The sequence below is a fragment of the Microplitis mediator genome, chromosome 6, assembly GCF_029852145.1.
Source record: "Microplitis mediator isolate UGA2020A chromosome 6, iyMicMedi2.1, whole genome shotgun sequence".
NCBI lineage: Eukaryota > Metazoa > Arthropoda > Insecta > Hymenoptera > Braconidae > Microplitis > Microplitis mediator.
The window spans coordinates 3,453,832-3,471,957 of NC_079974.1; the positions used below are offsets into that span (position 1 = coordinate 3,453,832).

The 18,126-nt window shown below is 30.3% G+C and overlaps 1 pseudogene; it reads right to left on the minus strand.

Moving 5' to 3' along the window:
- Positions 1-544: 544 nt before the first annotated feature.
- Positions 545-17,593, minus strand: LOC130670034 (uncharacterized; annotated as a pseudogene).
- Between the last annotated feature and the right edge of the window lie 533 nt (positions 17,594-18,126).

An 18,126-nucleotide genomic window follows, 5' to 3' on the forward strand; every position in this document is an offset into this window, starting at 1 on the left:
GGGAGACTAAGCTTTAATCGGTTTTTTTTTTAAACTCTACTGATAATTATTAATATAAAATAAATTTGTCAACAAAAAAAACCCTATAACAATTTATAATAAATCTTATAGTTTCACCGGAAAAGTGGAAAGATCTATAACTTTACTCCAAGCTTTAATAACTTTTGAACAAGTAGATTTATCAAAAAATAATTAGCGACCTATTTCATAGAGCGTTCAATTTTCTATAAAAAATGTCTTTATCTATTTGATCTATTAATTTGTTTACGAGTTAAAAATACTCAAAGTAAAAAAAAATCTTCACGTGTTATTTGAATGGGAAATCGAATTTTTCAATGAGCTAGGCCTGTAATCGACGTAGAATTTGTTTTCTTGCGCGAAAATTTTCTTTTGTTTGTGTTGAACTATGATTTTTCTCCACATGCACTAAATTAAATCTTAAATCTATGTTGTCTTCTGTGCAAACCAACCATTTGTTTTAAAAAAACGGACTAATAATTGTCAATTAATCATCAAAATCGGTCTTTATTGTCGAGCTGATTAATCAAGCAACTCGTTTTCCATACATCATTGTGTCAATATCTCTATCCCAAACAGTACCTTCATATGCGATAAAGTCTGTCTCAGTTGGATTAGAGCTCCCGAGCATGATAACTTTATCATTCTGCTTGACTGTAAAATACTCCAGCATGTTTTGCGACTCAAATATCTAAAATCCCGATACTCAAATGTAAAATTATGCGATGCATCAATGTTCATTTTACTTTTAACTCCATCGTCAATCAGCATTCTTCAATCAAATGTTACAGTTTCGCCCGGTTGGATGCTAACACACCTGTTGGTTAATTTTACCATCGCCTGGTCAATTGAACACTGTAATAGACCGCTATTGCTTTTATTATCATACCGAAATTGAACTGCAACATCGTATCGATTATTGATTCTATAAATCGACTCCAATCCATTGTCCGTCATGATCCCAACTTCTAACACATGACAATTAATTAAATTATCTATCAAGCATTCCGATCTCCAGAATAGAAGATAGTAAGTTTTCAAGCGCCCAATAAAATTGCATTCACTTTTTGAACTGTAAAATTTTTTAATTGAAGACTCGAGCACCAGACATTCATCGTCTGCATAAGAAATGATTCCCAGTTCATTTTTTAAGACATTCCAATCAACAAGGTCGTCATAATATTGATCTTTGAAATAAAACTTTCGTAATTGGATCCAACCCAAAGCTTCCGGATAAACATTTCCACTGTGTTTTTTGAAACTCGCAATTCCCGCACAGAAAAAACAGTTCACTTGAATCAAGGAAAATATTCTTGATTCAAGAAATTTTTTTTGATCTATTTGGAAAGTAAAAATTTACTTGCCCCAAGTAAACAATTGTCTTCAAAATTTTATCGTGAATCAAAATTTTTTTTCTCACGTCAACATATTTTTACGCTTAAATCAAAAAATTTTCACTTGTTTCAAGAGATTATATTTCTTAAAGTAAGAGATATTTTTTTTTTGGAGCAAGATAAATTATTTTTTTGTCGCAATGTTGCATTTTTTTAATTAAAGAAAGTAAAATTTCTCGGAACAATTACTATTCATTTTACGCAAGTATTTTTGTATTCTCCGACCAAGAAAACAAAAGTTGCTTAAGCCAAGAGAAAAAATTTCTTGGAAGAAAAGATCGATATGGAGAAGGGGAAAGTCACCGGTGCTGGACATCAGCAGCGGGAGTAGTTCGGTGCTCGCCACGAGATCACGCCTACAGCATGTAGTGTCCCTGGTGAGACATTTATTTCAGAAGTGTTATATTCCAAATTTCATCACGATTTTGTTCGGGTACTCTTCTGTCATTTGACAGAACTACAAGTACCCTTCTGAATTGTACTATAGTATATCCTATAATACATCATGATTCCTTTAATATTTAATATTAAAGTTACTTGAAATCTAAGTCTTGAATAATTTTGCTCGGAAAAAAAACACAAAAAATTACGTTTCAAATAAAAACAAAAAATTAAAAAATCCACACGTCAACCTTTCGAAGAGAGAATACATTTTTGACTGAGAAAAATTTAAGTCTTTATTAAAAAAGCAAACTTTCGGAGCAAGAGAATTTTTTTCTTGGGCCAAGAGATTTTTTCTTAGCCTAAGTTAACTTTTATTCGTTCAAAACTTTGAGTTTTTGGAGTGAGAAATTTTTTTTCTTGGGGCAAGAAAAAGTTTTTTGGCCGAAGTTAAACTTTTTTTCGTTCAAAACGTTGATTTGTTGGCAAGAGATGACTTCTTTTCTGTAGCGAAGAATTTTTTTTCTTAAACCAAGAAATTTTCAATTTCACTTCAAAAATCAATTTTTTTGGAGCAAGAGAATTTACTGTCTCCAACAAAAAAAAAAGTTTTTGAATCAAGTGTTTTACTTTTATTGAATCAAGATAGAAAATTCGGAAGACAATATTTTTTTTGAACCAAGTTAACTGTTTTTTCTGTGCGGCTGCTGAATCCTTACGGAAAATGAAAATTTATCAGTTTTCAACAGACCTATTCCACCAGATGGGAATATATACACACTCAATATGCCCGTGATGCCCCCATATGGATACTGACTAGTTCTCATAGCGTCGATAGACATCAGTCCAAGGGTCGTATAATTAATCGACGGATGGAGAAGTTTCGGAATCAGTTTCTTGCTGAAATCGTACAGATTCGATGGTAAATTGAGACTCGAGCAAACGACAGCATAAAAATCAGGAAATTGTAACGAGTTGACAAGACCAAAAAATTCACTATAATTTATTACGTCATCATGCTTCACGGCTGATAAATCTTGATAAATTCCATTGCTAATTTTATCACGTTTGTTATACTCTTGAGAGAAATAATTTTTCAGATCAGTAAATTTATGATTACTTATGTCTGCCAAAAAACCCGGATAATTATAAAAATAATTCGTCACCAAACGGGAAACCGATATATTTATAAAATCTATCACGGGGTCAAAGTCATCAAATTTAAGCTCCAACTCCACGGATGGTATTAATTTTATGATCGTTCGATGGCATTTGAGTTTTAATTCGTCATTGGTATCGATTATTTATTACATTGAGAACAACGTTGGCAAATCGATCCAGAAAAGTCGCCATGCATCATCCCATTTCATTTCATTTCGTCGTTGATGAATTTTCGGGGCAAAGCATTCAGAAGTCGCTTGATAATGTCTTTGACTATTTTCAAATTTTTTTTTATGTAACCTGTGACAGGTTCATCATCAATCGTGATCGAATTCCAAAGCAGCACGATGGCAAATCCAGTCAATTCCCCCAATTTTTCAGCTTGATATTGCCAGTTTCGAATATCGTCGTGTGGTGTTTGTTTCGGATCAAATGAATAGTTTTCGATTCTCAATTCATCTTCGTCTCTTATTTCATTGTTTAAGGTACTAAATAATCTGAGGTTTTTTTTTCAAATCTAAAGTGGCAATATCACGCTCTTTATGATTCATTATGTGTCATTAAGTATCATCTCGAAGTAAAAAGAATAGTGTTATGAATATAAGTTCTATAATAGTTATTATTTATGATATTTTCGAGTATCCGTTCGATGTAGAAGGTTAATTACAATATTATTAATTGATTTTTCTAATAGAATACTTGAATTTACGTTTTGGCTCAAATATTTACTTTGGCAAACTTGTAATATGTTTATGTGGTTATATAATTTTAATAGTAATGAGTAATAGCATTCATTTGAGTAAATGTATGTTTGATCGGTGAATATATATAATTAGTGAAATATTTTTAATTAATAGTCTTATGGCAGATGACCCTGAAAGTAGCAGATATCCGACGAAAAATTAGTTTAGCTAGGGATATCTAGGGTAATAATAAAGTTACCATAAATTTGAAAGTTGCCACTTGTTTATTGACTCGGGATCTTTAAGTGGTAGATTTAAAAAAATTTTTTTTTAAATATGGAAGCTGTATGTAGGCAATAATTTTTAATTATTTTTAACTTCCTGCAAAGAAAATTGCAAATTTTCGTAAAACAGTTCGATTTTCAAAAATCGAGTTTTCATCAGATGTCAACGTTTTGAGGTCCTAGAAAGCTATTCTGACTATTCCCGGATGGACGTCCGTGTGTATGTGTGTGTGTGTGTGTATACTTTTTTTGTCCGATGATATCTTTGGAACGAATCAACCGATTTGAATGTACTTGGTGGCAATCGAAAGGGCTCACCAAAATTTAGAATTGATTAGATTTTGGGGTAGATCATTCATGTAGTTTACGAGTTACACGAAGAATAAAAATTAAAAATGTTTTTTGTTTTTGATTTTTTGCGTATAACTTATAAACCACTTGTCCGATTTACCTCAAAATGTAATCAGTTTTAAGTCTTGTTGAGCCCTTTCGATTGCCACCAAGAACGTCCAAATCGGTTCATTCCATCCAAAGATATCGTCGGACAAAAATTATAATTCTTCAGTGAAGCTTTGTTTTACCGGCCTAACTCGAAGAGCTCAAAAATTTACAAGTAATAATGTTTCCGAGCTCTCTGAGCTCGAAAACAGCGGGAAGATTTAGGGCTGGCCCGGAGGGTCAGACGGTTTTCAGATTTTTTTTTTTAGTTTTTTATTGATTTTGCAGAAACGACTTATACGATCAACTTCAAAATCTAATCAGCCATAGAACTTAGTAAAACGCGTCGATTGCCGCCTCAGCCATCTCAATCGGAGTATTCGTTCGAAAGTTATCGCGGGAGAAACTAATGGTAGAAAACGGTTTTTTGCGTATATCTTCGAAATAACCGAACCAAACAATTTTAAAATTTTATCAGCTCTAGAACTCACTAAAATACGCCGATTGCTGCCCCAACCATCAAAATCGGTCAATTCGTTCCTGAAATAGTGTGGGAGAAAGAAATGCTAAAATCGGTTTTTTTCGAAAAAAATGGCACACAAAAGTATTATCAAGCTCCTTAAGCTCGAAAACAGCGGGAAGATTTGGATCTGGCCCGCGGGGCCAACCGACGCCCAGATTTTTTTTTTTTTCCGTGTGCAAGTACAGTAAGACAATATTATGAAAATAAATTTTTCATATTAGACATAAACAGTCAGGCGCCGATTCTAAAATGTTAATTTTCAACTTGATGGATTTTAAATTTTAGTTTTAAACTCATTAAAAGTGAAATGATCACACCTTAAGTATATCTCATTACTATACATATTTTAGCTATGGATTTGAATAGTCAGGTCATTAAGAGGATCATCGATAAGCTTACAAAATTACTTAAATTTAAAGAGATCCTAATCCCTAGACAGTTGAAAATTGTGTGTTATAGTGTAAAAAAATTAAATGGTTAAATATTTTGTCTCAATTTGACACCATAAAGTGTATGTTTAAGGAGGTTCGAGAACGATTATCTTTCTAAGGGATCTCGTAGATTTTTTATTGTATTTTTGCAAGATTACAACTCCTTTACACTAAAATTTCAATGATAATATATCTTATAAATTGACTTTGTTTTAAGAATTAAGAGAATGCATTTTTATTATTATTTCATTAAATCATAAAAAAAATTTTTTTTTAATAAAATAAGTAATTAAAAAATAAACGCGGAAGTACGACAACAGCGCGCTAGTTTTTAGTAATTTTTTTGTGTACTATCGTTGCCTGTATGAAAATAACATATATGTAAAAATGTATGATAAATATTAGAGAATATATGTGGCGAATTTAACTATATTTTCTTATATATGTTTTTTTATGTTAAAAAATATAATACTCATCTAATACGTGTCCGTATATGTTTAGCATGTATAAAATATATATGTCAATAATCATATACAAGAAATATATTTTTATCATATATAAAAACATATATTTATATTGTGTATGGAAAATAAAGTTTCTTATTCCTATGACCAACTGCAATTAAATTAGATCTAAACTTTAATATACTCTTTGAAATGCAGTTAAAATTTTCAAAATTAGTTGATTTGATGCGAATTTATATACCTGTATACATATACATACACTAAATGAAATATATGGTGCTATATATAATATGAATTATATGCTACCATATGTGTCATTTCATATAAAAATTTTATATTTTTTGAATATAAAAGGAAATATAACAATACATATCAATACAATAATATAAAAAACATATATGAATACATATATTTACTACTGTATATAATTTTATATTAAATCGGCCAAAATCTCTATATGATTTTTTATAATATAAAATATAATATATATCATATATGAAAAAAATTTTTGCCATATTCTTTCAGGTTGCTGTTTTTGTCATTCTTCTCATTATTTTTTCACCATTATATTTAAAAATGCAAATTACGATTTTTGAAATAAAAACAATTCCTTAACTATTTATTCAAATAATCGAAATATGAAAAAAACGATTATAAACATTAAGAGATTTCTACTAAAAAAAAATTTTTTTTTTTAAATCATCATTTTCTTACGCTAACAATATGATTACGAAAACAAATTCTCAAAAGTATTCAATTAATCCATTTGTTTATAAAAAATTTATAAACAAATGGCAAGAAAAATTTAAAAAGTAATTATATAATACCTCACAAGAATATGATATTAGTAATAGCTTCAAATTAAAAACAATAAAATATTTAACATACATTATTTAAATTTTAAAGTTTTTGTTACTTCAAAAATTAATAATTAATGAAATAAAAAAATTTTATAAACTTTTATCACGTCATCTTGTTGAGTATGTTTATAAAAAGGTCTCCAAGAAATTAAAAATTTATAGATTAATTATTTAAACTTCTACACCGCCTTCTATGACAACACATACCCGTAAAAAAAACGTTAATTAACAATCGAATAACTTTTTAAAAAATGGTGATACAATTTTTAGTACCGCAGAATCATATTCTTTCAAGTGTCTAGATGACACCAGAATTTTTTCAAATTTTTTAATTAATATTTAATTGCATAAAAAAATGATTTAACAACTACGCTAACTAGAGCGGCGGAGCGCACATGCCTCATCTGCCGCGAAAAAACCGATTCTCAACGTTAATTAAAAATTATAAATATTGGAGCTACAATTCAGGAAGTCAAGAACTTTTTTACTCAAATTTTCTGCTCTTTCAGAAACTTTTTTAATATTTAAGCTATCCCTTATACTTTTTGAGATTTTGCCGAAAAGCTGGACGGCTAATTTTTTTAATGGTTTTTTTGCTAATAACAAATTTAATTTTTTTTTGCAAAAAAAATCGAAAAAACACTTTTTTCTGGACGGCATTTTTGATCGTTTAGGCCATCAACAATATTTTTAGGAGACTTGTAACTATTTTTCGAAGATTTTCATCTTCTCGACTAGACGATTATGAGTAATGATCTTATCAGAACATTTTCAGGTAATTTGTCCTTTAAAATAATCCCATTTGTCATTAACGTTAAATATAAAAATACTCATTAGAGTCTAAACTATGAAGATAATGAACTGGGAATTTTCACACATTAGACTGACTACTTAAAATTATCAACAAGATCGAATTTTTTAGAAGTATTGAATGACAATTAACTTCTTTGAGGACCGGGACAAAATGTAGTACTTCTGAGTCAGAATATTGAGACTTACCCCCTATGAAAAAAATTTATAAAAAAAATATATAATAAAATATAAAAAAAAAAATATTTTTTATATAAAAAAATATATTCAAAATGCATAAATAATATATGAATATATATAAAATATAAATAAACAATATATTAAATATAGTTTACTTTTGGCCGATTTTCGTATATATTTTACATATTTTAAATATCTTAGAATGTATAAAAATATACAAAAAAATATATTTTTCATATAAATTTTTTAAATTTTATTTTCTATGTTGGTGATAACCTCAAAAATATATTACTAATATAGTTTTTTTATATTACCATACCTATATTTTTTTGTATATTTTATATATTCTAAGATATATTTTGAATATATTTAGAATATATAAAATCAATACAAAAATCGGCTAAAAGTTAGCTATTTAAAATATATTTTTTATAGAACGATTTTTAATTGTTTTTGCCGATATATAATTACATATAAAGAAAATCAGTTGACCCTGCGGGCCAGCCCCAAAACTTCCCGAGCTCCTTGAGGTCGAAAACATTGTTGTGAATACTCGAAGAGCTCGAAAACAGTGGGAAGATTTAGGGCTGGCCCGCAGGATCAACCGATAGACAGATTTTGTTTATAAGTTTTAGGTTTGAAAAAAAATTCGAAATTTTAAGACGGCTAATTCGTATATCATAAGCATATGTTGGAAATTTTTTGACATTTGAAAAGTAGGCATTAATGTGGAAAAAATATTATAGGGAAGATTTATATGATCCTGAAGTTAGCAGACATTTAAAAATTTTTGTTTTTCAACAATTTTATTGCAAAAAAATAAAATAAAAATATGCACATGTAGAGAATTAGAATAACTTCAAGTGCAATTTTTTCAAATATTTTTTTTTATGATTTATCATCTAAAAAAAAAAAATTCAAAAATTGATAGATGTCTGCTAACTTCAGTATCATTAATTTTCTTTATAAGGCATCACGGAAAAAAGCGCAGCTCAAAATTAGCTAATAATTATAGTCGTCAAATAAAAATTACTTCCCTAAGAGAAATTTACAATTCCAAACCAAAAATTACTATTATCAATGGAAAATTACATTTTTTTGTTGATTCTTACAATCAGTATTGTAAATTTTACGATTTGTAAAAGTTATAATACAGATTAGCAAAAATTGAATAAAGAATGGTAATAATCCATAATTATTTTACAACGATCGTTCTGGAAATAACAATATTCAAAAATCTCTTTGATAATATTACAATTCTTCGTTAAAAACATTTGTAAGAGTATAAATTGAATATTACAATTCATTAAGAATAAATTACTATAAAACTTATATTTCTTTTTATCTATTCCATAAAATTCAGTAGATAAAATAAAAAATATTAGTATAGAGTAGATAGTGATTTTCATTTGGAAACAACAGAAAAGTCACTCATGACTCAAGTTATGTTTACATGAATTTCGCAAAAATTATTCATTTATATCCCGATTATTACGATTTGTAAGATTATTAATTTTATTTTATAACAATTTAAAACTATTACTGAAAACATTTTAAAAAGAACTCAGGTATTCTAAAAATTATAAAATCAAATAAATTTTGTTAAGGTATTGCAGTTTTTAAAACATCGATAACGTGAATTGCTACTTAGCGGGTAAAAATTACTATTTGCTATTGTGACTTTTAATGCGTAAGATATAATATAAAGGTCATTGTATTTTATTTATATTTGGCATATACTTTGAGATATTGGAAGGGTACCTGTAGCCGAGTGGTTAGCATGCTTGCACTTAAACTGGAATATTCGCAAGGCGTAGGTTCGATTCCCGCAGTGGTAAAAAAAAAAAAGATGGTGGATTTTAAATTGGTATTGAGATATATACATAAATATATATACAGATAAATTCCGACAGTATGTATATATATATATATATATATATGTTGGAAAAAAAATTTATTATTACACACAAGGAGACAATTTTTACTATCTGGATTAGTAAAAATTCAATAGCAGTCTCAGTGAAAGTTTTATTCTAAGATAGATTTTTTACTAAATGAAATGGTAAATTTTATTGAATGCTTTAGTTTTGTACTCTAAAACTGAAAGTAATTTTACTTATAATTTAGTAATTCATAGGATTAAGCGATTATAATTTTTACTCATTTAAAAGGAAAATTTACACATTATTGGACCGTTTCAAGTTTGCCTCGACGAAATAGTAATTTTTATTTGAAAATTAACGAATATTACCAGATTTTTTTCTCCGTGATTAAATAAATAAATATTAATTTTGAAAGAGTTTTGGAGAAAGGATATGAGTTGAGGTATATATAAAACTTGAGTAAGTGTTTACGTGTAAAAAATTTGGTGGCCCTGAAAAGGGCCGTTTTCAACTCAAAGTTCGGGAACTTGAGTATCTAATTATCTGCATTGTCGCCTAGAAAAATGGTCAGCTCTATCTGTAAAATTAGATTTCCGTCCACCAGTAGACGCAATAAGTCGGGGTCACTTCGTTTGAAGAAATCTCCGAGGTATATATAATTGTCGTAGTCGTTGAAAGGATGTATTTTTCTAGGCAGTCTCAGTAGGTTACCTCCCTCATCCACTACACAGCATTCGAGCTCGAAGCTGATTTCGGAATGCTCCGATTTCAATGGAAGGATCCCCAAGGAGATCCAGTGTTCATCTTTTTTGTTGTGGCTAACCTCCACTTTGAAGCCCTAAACGTCGTTAACGTCGACGGCTGAACAAAACTTCCTGTATATCGGAGTAATTGTCCCAGTCTCGTTGGTGAAGAGAAGTTTATCGAAGTCCTCTACCACAAAGATGCTTGCACTTGTGCACCTTAATTTTTGAAAACCACAGTCCATGATGGTTCAGGCAATTGATCGTCACTAAATAAAGAATTTAACTTGCGAGGCGTACAGCGCAACGTTTTGAGCGTTATGACTGCTACTGACCGTGTGACTCATATATAAAGATCACTCCCTCCACTAAATTTTGACTAACTACCAGAATGGTAAAGTTTACCCCCACTCCTTGAAAAGGACCAATCATGACGATCTTATTTTCTCTCTTTATTCTTAATTTTAACTAATTAAAATCGAGGAATCGCATCACTATGAAATATGATCAATGTAAGTGGACTTTTTATAATAATTTGAATTTACACTGGCATGTAAATCCAGCCAACAAGAAATTAAAATCCATATAAATATTTATATTTTAAATTATACTCAAGTTGGGACGATGATGAAAATAAATAAATAAGTACAAATTTTATATCTCGTTACTAGAACCATAAGGGCGTATCTCAAATTATTCTGCAGAACCAAAAAGGCGCAAAAAAAATTTTTTTTTGCTCCAATCAATATAAAAATGTTGAAAACATTATAAAATCTATGAAAAAAAAACGAAAAAATTAATTTTCTTGTTATACGCCTTTTTGGTTTTAAGAAAAGACTTTTTAAAATTTGAGATAGAAATGTTGAAACAACGTTGTATGAAAAACGAGTTGCTTGATTAATCAGCTCGCCAATCATGACCGATTCTGATGATTAATTGACAATTATTAGTCCGTCTTTTTAAAAAAAATGGTCGGTCATCACAGAAGACGACATAGATTCAAAATTCAATTCAGTGCATTTACAAAAAATCATACTTCAACACAAACAAAAAAAAAAAAATTGTCGCGCAAGAAAAAAAAAATCTACGTCGATGACAGGCCTAGCTCATTGAAAAATTCAATTTTCCATATAACTAACACGGAAAATTTTTATTTACTTTGAATATTTTTAACTCGTTAACAAATCAATAGATCGCATAGATCAAGACATGTCTATTAGGGTGGGCCGAAAATCCGATTTTTTTAAATTTTCATTATTAATACCGAAAATATTTTTCCTTGTACAAAAAAAAAAATTTTTCGGAAATCGAAAAAAATTTTAGGTCGATATCTTAGGCTCGCCAAATCCCGCTAAAGTTAGAAGTTGTTTAACATTTTTTTCCAACCCATTTTGAGCGGAAATTTAATTCTCTACAAAAAAGGTCATATAATAAAATTACGTAAAGTTGATAGTTACTCAGATTATTGCAATTTTGCTCTTAATAATGAAATTTTCAAGATATTACTTTTTCAAGGTAAAAAATAAATTTTATCATAGAAATTTCGCAGAAAATCCAATTTTCTACGAAACAGACCTAATAAAAATTTATTCAAAGTTGATAGTGACAAAGATAATAGCAATTTTTAGTAAAAACCACCAAATAACGAGAAATGTGACTATTTAAACATAAAACTGCCAGTTTCTAAATAACTATAAATTTCAAGTTTTACCAGAAGACCAATTTTGTAAGAAATTTGATTTTCCATGAAACTTACATGATAAAATTTATATTTTGCCCTGAAAAAGTAATAATATCTTGAAAAATTATATTTTCTAGAACAAAATTGCAATTATCTCAGTAATTATCAATTTTACGTAATTTTATTACAGGACCTTTTATGTAGAGAATTAAATTTTCGATCAAAATGTGTTGAAAAAAAAATTTTAAACAACTTCAAACTTTAGCGGGATTTGGCGAGCCTAATTTATTGAGCTGAAATTTTTTTTGATTTCCGAAAAAATTTTTTTTTATACAAAGAAAAATTTTTTTGGTATTAATAATAAAAATTCAAAAAAAACGTATTTTCGGCCCACTCTAATGTCTATATAGGAAATTAAACGCTTTACAAACAAAGTCACTCATCATTTTTTGATAAATCCACCTGTTCAATAGTTATTAAAGCTTGAAGTAAAGTTCGAGATCTTTCCACTTTTCCGGCAAAACTATAAGATTTATTATAAATTGTGATAGGTTTTTTTTTGTTGACAATTTTATTTTCTACTAATAATTATCAGTAGAGTTTAAAAAAAAAACCGATTAAAGCTTAGTCTCCCTTTACTTAAATCCTTGCTCCAATATTTTTTTAACATTGATGTCCACTTTTGAATGTCTAAGAAAATTAAAAATATCTAACATTTATCAATTAATTATTTTTAACGTAATATAACAACAATAGTAATAACGTCGGTATCAGCGAGCCAATGAGGGAATAGTTGAGTGGCGGGAAAAATAACCTGGGTTACGAAAAAAAGTTTATCATTACAAATTTAAAATTTGTTTTTAATGTTACTTCAAGGAAATCTCCCGAAATATTTATATATTATAATTAAAAATCCCTTTACCAAATTTTCGGATTTATTTTGTCTAAAAATATATAAAAATTGTAGATATTTTTTTGTTTTCATCAACGTCCCAACTTGAGTACAATTTAAAATAAAAATATTGATATGGATTTAAATTTCTTGTTGGCTAGATTTATATGCCAGTGTAAATTCAATTTATTATCAAAAGATCACTAACATTGATCATATTTCATATACTGTAAAAAGAGCGGTGTTAAAAATGGACTTGTTTTATGAAAATAAATAAAGAATATCATTTATTAACAAGTAGAGTGATCGAGTAAGTAAAAATATTTACAAAGTGAAATATTTGAACACCGGTCAAGAATATTTACACCGGCGGCGGCGTTATTCCTACACCGCTTTCGATGTTGAAATTTAACACCGCCGATTTTAACACCTACACCGCTTGGATTTACCCCGGTGATTTTTTACAGTGTAGTGATTCAATATCTCGATTTTAGTTAGTTAAAATTAGGAATGAAGAGAGAAAATCAATATTGTCATGATTGGTCCTTTTTAAGGAGTGGGGGTAAAATTTACCTTTCCGATAATTCGTCAAAATTTAGTCGAGGGGATGGTCAAAGATTACACACATGTCACACGGTCAGTAGCACTCATTACGCTTGAGACTTTGCGCTGTACGCCTCGCACTTTAAACTCTTCATTTAGTTACTATCGATTGTCTGAAACATCATGGACTGTAATTTTCAAAGTTTAACGTGCACAAGTGCAGGTACCATTGCGCTGGAGAACTTCGACGAACTTCTGTACACCAACGAGACTGGGACAATTACTCCGTTATACACGGAGTTTTCTACAGGTCTCAGCGTTAACGACGTTTGGGGCTTCAAAGTGGAGGTTAGCCACGACGAAGAAGATGAACACTGGATTTCCTTGGGGATCCTTCCATTGAAAACGGAGCATACCTTAATCAGCTTCGAGCTCGAATGCTGTGTGGTGGATGAGGAAGGTAACATACTGCGACTGCCTGCAGAAATTGAACCTTTCAAAGACTACGACAATTATATATACCTCGGGGATTTCTTCAAACGAAGTGAGCCCGACTTATTGCGTCTACTGTCGGACGAAACTCTAATTTTACAGTTAGAGCTGACTATTCGTATAGGCGACGATTTGAAATAATTAGATACTCAAGTTTCGAACTTTGAATTAAAAACGGCCCATTTCAGGGCCACCAAATTTTTTACACGTAAGCACTTACTCAAGTTTTATATATACCTCAACTCATATCCTTTCTCCAAAACTCTTTCAAAATTAACATTATTTATTTAATGCCTACTAAAGATAATTAATGATACAGAAGTTAGCAGACGTCTAATAATCTTTGGTTTTTTTTTTTCAGACGATAAACCATAAAAAAAATATTCGAAAAAATTGCACCAGTAGTTTTTTTAATTTTCTACATGCGCATGTTTTTATCTTATTTTTTTGCAATTAATTTGTTGAAAAACAAAAATTCAAAAATTTTTAAATGTCTGCTAACTTCAGGATGATGGTAATTAATCTAAATCTTCCCTCCAATATTTATCCAACATTAATGCTTACTTTTTCAATGTCAAAAAAAGTTAAAAATTTCCAACATATATTTATGATACTCGATTTAGCCGTCTTAAAATTTACAATTTTTTTTCAAACCTAAAAATTAAAATCAAAATCTGGGCGTCGGTTGACCCTGCGGACCAGCCCCAAATCTTCCCGCTGTTTTCGAGCTTAAGGAGCTTGAAAACATCACTGTGAATATATTTTCGAGCTCAAAAATGCTATTACATGAAATCATTTTTTTATGAGCTTTTCAAGCTCTAAAAAGTGACGTTTTATGCTAGAGTTTGAAAAGTTAAGAATCAAAAATCATTAATGAAGAAGCGGCTTTTAAATTTTTATTTCCGATTATGTTCTCCGAAATAAATGTGTTGAGGCAGAAATCAATGTCAGTGACCAAATCAAGATTTGAATGAGTTTTGACTTAGGTCAGAGCAATAATATATGGAATATTCGATAAAAACATTAAAGACCGGGTTTTTCAATTTTTTGCTGACAAACTAAGAAACAAGATTTATGACATTATCTGATGATCGGAAGAGACTATACAGAGAACGAGTTGGTATGTTTTCAGACACATTTCAGCACATTATATTTTGATTTATCTGGAAAAAATAACATAAAATGTTATTTTTTTAACTTTTCAGCGCCGATATCTTTTGAACTAATCAACTGATTTTGACGTTTGAGGTAGCAATCGGCGCGTTTTCTTGAATTCTAGAGCTAATCAAATTTCGAAATTTATCGGATAAGTCACTTCCAAGATAATCGAAAAAAATCGTTTTTTATCATTTCTTTCGCCAACGATATCTCTCGAACAAATTAACCGATTCAGGTGGTTGAGGTAGCATTCAACGCGGCTTATAAATTTTTAGAGCTGAATAGATTTTGAAGTCGATCGTTCAAGTCGTTTCCGAGAAATCACTAAAAAACTAAAAAAAAAAAATTGTTTTTTTCGTAATTCGCCAATATTTTCAAGTCTGCTTGATCAAATAATCTGAAATTTTTAGTAAAGTTAAGGGCCAACAAACTCTTTTGATTGCCACCTCAACCATCCAAATCGATTTATCAGTTAAAAAATTACAAAGAGTTTACACTCACACACACACACACACACACACACACACACACACACACACACACACACACACACACACACACACATACATACATACATAAATACACTGAGTCATCATTCTGAAAATAGTCAGAATAGCTTTCTCGGACCTTAAAACGTCGATATCTGGTGAAAATTCGATTTTCGTAAATCGGACCGAAACCAATAACTTCCCGAATTTTTAAAAATTTACAATTTTCTTAGAGGGAGGTTATAAATTTTTTTTTTTTTAGTTTTTTAGTGATTTCTCAGAAACGACTCAAACGATCGACTTCAAAATCTAATCATCTTTAGAATTTCAAAATACCCGTCGATTGCCGCCTTAGCTATCTCAATCGGATAATTCGTCCGAGAGTTATCGCGGGAGAAAGAAATGGTAAAAAACAGTTTTTTGCAAATATCTTTAAAGCAACTGAACTAAACATTCCGAAAATCTAATCAACTTCAGAATTTATTAAAACGCGTCGATTGCTACCTCTACTATGAAAATCGGTTAATTTGTTCCTGGGATGTCGTGGGAGAAAGAAATGCTAGCAAACAGTTTTTTTCAAAAACAATGGCACACACAAGTATTGTCGAGCTTGAAAATGTATCCACGACAATGTTTTCAAACTTAAGAAGCTCGAAAACAGCAGGAAGTTTTGGGGCTGGCCCACAGGGTCACCGAAAGACAGGTTTTTTTTTATAATTTTTAGGTTTGAAAAAAAATTGGAAATCGTAAGACCGCTAAATCAACTATCATAAATATATTATTGCTCTGACCTAAGTCAAAACTCATTCAAATCTTGATTTGGTCACTGACATTGATTTCTGCCTCAACACATTTATTTCGGAGAACATAATCGGAAATAAAAATTTAAAAGCCGCTTCTTCATTAATGATTTTTGATTCTTAACTTTTCAAACTCTAGCATAAAACGTCACTTTTTAGAGCTTGAAAAGCTCATAAAAAAATGATTTCATGTAATAGCATTTTTGAGCTCGAAAATATATTCACAGTGATGTTTTCAAGCTCCTTAAGCTCGAAAACAGCGGGAAGATTTGGGGCTGGTCCGCAGGGTCAACCGACGCCCAGATTTTGATTTTAATTTTTAGGTTTGAAAAAAAATTGTAAATTTTAAGACGGCTAAATCGAGTATCATAAATATATGTTGGAAATTTTTAACTTTTTTTGACATTGAAAAAGTAAGCATTAATGTTGGATAAATATTGGAGGGAAGATTTAGATTAATTACCATCATCCTGAAGTTAGCAGACATTTAAAAATTTTTGAATTTTTGTTTTTCAACAAATTAATTGCAAAAAAATAAGATAAAAACATGCGCATGTAGAAAATTAAAAAAACTACTGGTGCAATTTTTTCGAATATTTTTTTTATGGTTTATCGTCTGAAAAAAAAAAACCAAAGATTATTAGACGTCTGCTAACTTCTGTATCATTAATTATCTTTAGTAGGCATTAAATAAATAATGTTAATTTTGAAAGAGTTTTGGAGAAAGGATATGAGTTGAGGTATATATAAAACTTGAGTAAGTGCTTACGTGTAAAAAATTTGGTGGCCCTGAAATGGGCCGTTTTTAATTCAAAGTTCGAAACTTGAGTATCTAATTATTTCAAATCGTCGCCTATACGAATAGTCAGCTCTAACTGTAAAATTAGAGTTTCGTCCGACAGTAGACGCAATAAGTCGGGCTCACTTCGTTTGAAGAAATCCCCGAGGTATATATAATTGTCGTAGTCTTTGAAAGGTTCAATTTCTGCAGGCAGTCGCAGTATGTTACCTTCCTCATCCACCACACAGCATTCGAGCTCGAAGCTGATTAAGGTATGCTCCGTTTTCAATGGAAGGATCCCCAAGGAAATCCAGTGTTCATCTTCTTCGTCGTGGCTAACCTCCACTTTGAAGCCCCAAACGTCGTTAACGCTGAGACCTGTAGAAAACTCCGTGTATAACGGAGTAATTGTCCCAGTCTCGTTGGTGTACAGAAGTTCGTCGAAGTTCTCCAGCGCAATGGTACCTGCACTTGTGCACGTTAAACTTTGAAAATTACAGTCCATGATGTTTCAGACAATCGATAGTAACTAAATGAAGAGTTTAAAGTGCGAGGCGTACAGCGCAAAGTCTCAAGCGTAATGAGTGCTACTGACCGTGTGACATGTGTGTAATCTTTGACCATCCCCTCGACTAAATTTTGACGAATTATCGGAAAGGTAAATTTTACCCCCACTCCTTAAAAAGGACCAATCATGACAATATTGATTTTCTCTCTTCATTCCTAATTTTAACTAACTAAAATCGAGATATTGAATCACTACACTGTAAAAAATCACCGGGGTAAATCCAAGCGGTGTAGGTGTTAAAATCGGCGGTGTTAAATTTCAACATCGAAAGCGGTGTAGGAATAACGCCGCCGCCGGTGTAAATATTCTTGACCGGTGTTCAAATATTTCACTTTGTAAATATTTTTACTTACTCGATCACTCTACTTGTTAATAAATGATATTCTTTATTTATTTTCATAAAACAAGTCCATTTTTAACACCGCTCTTTTTACAGTATATGAAATATGATCAATGTTAGTGATCTTTTG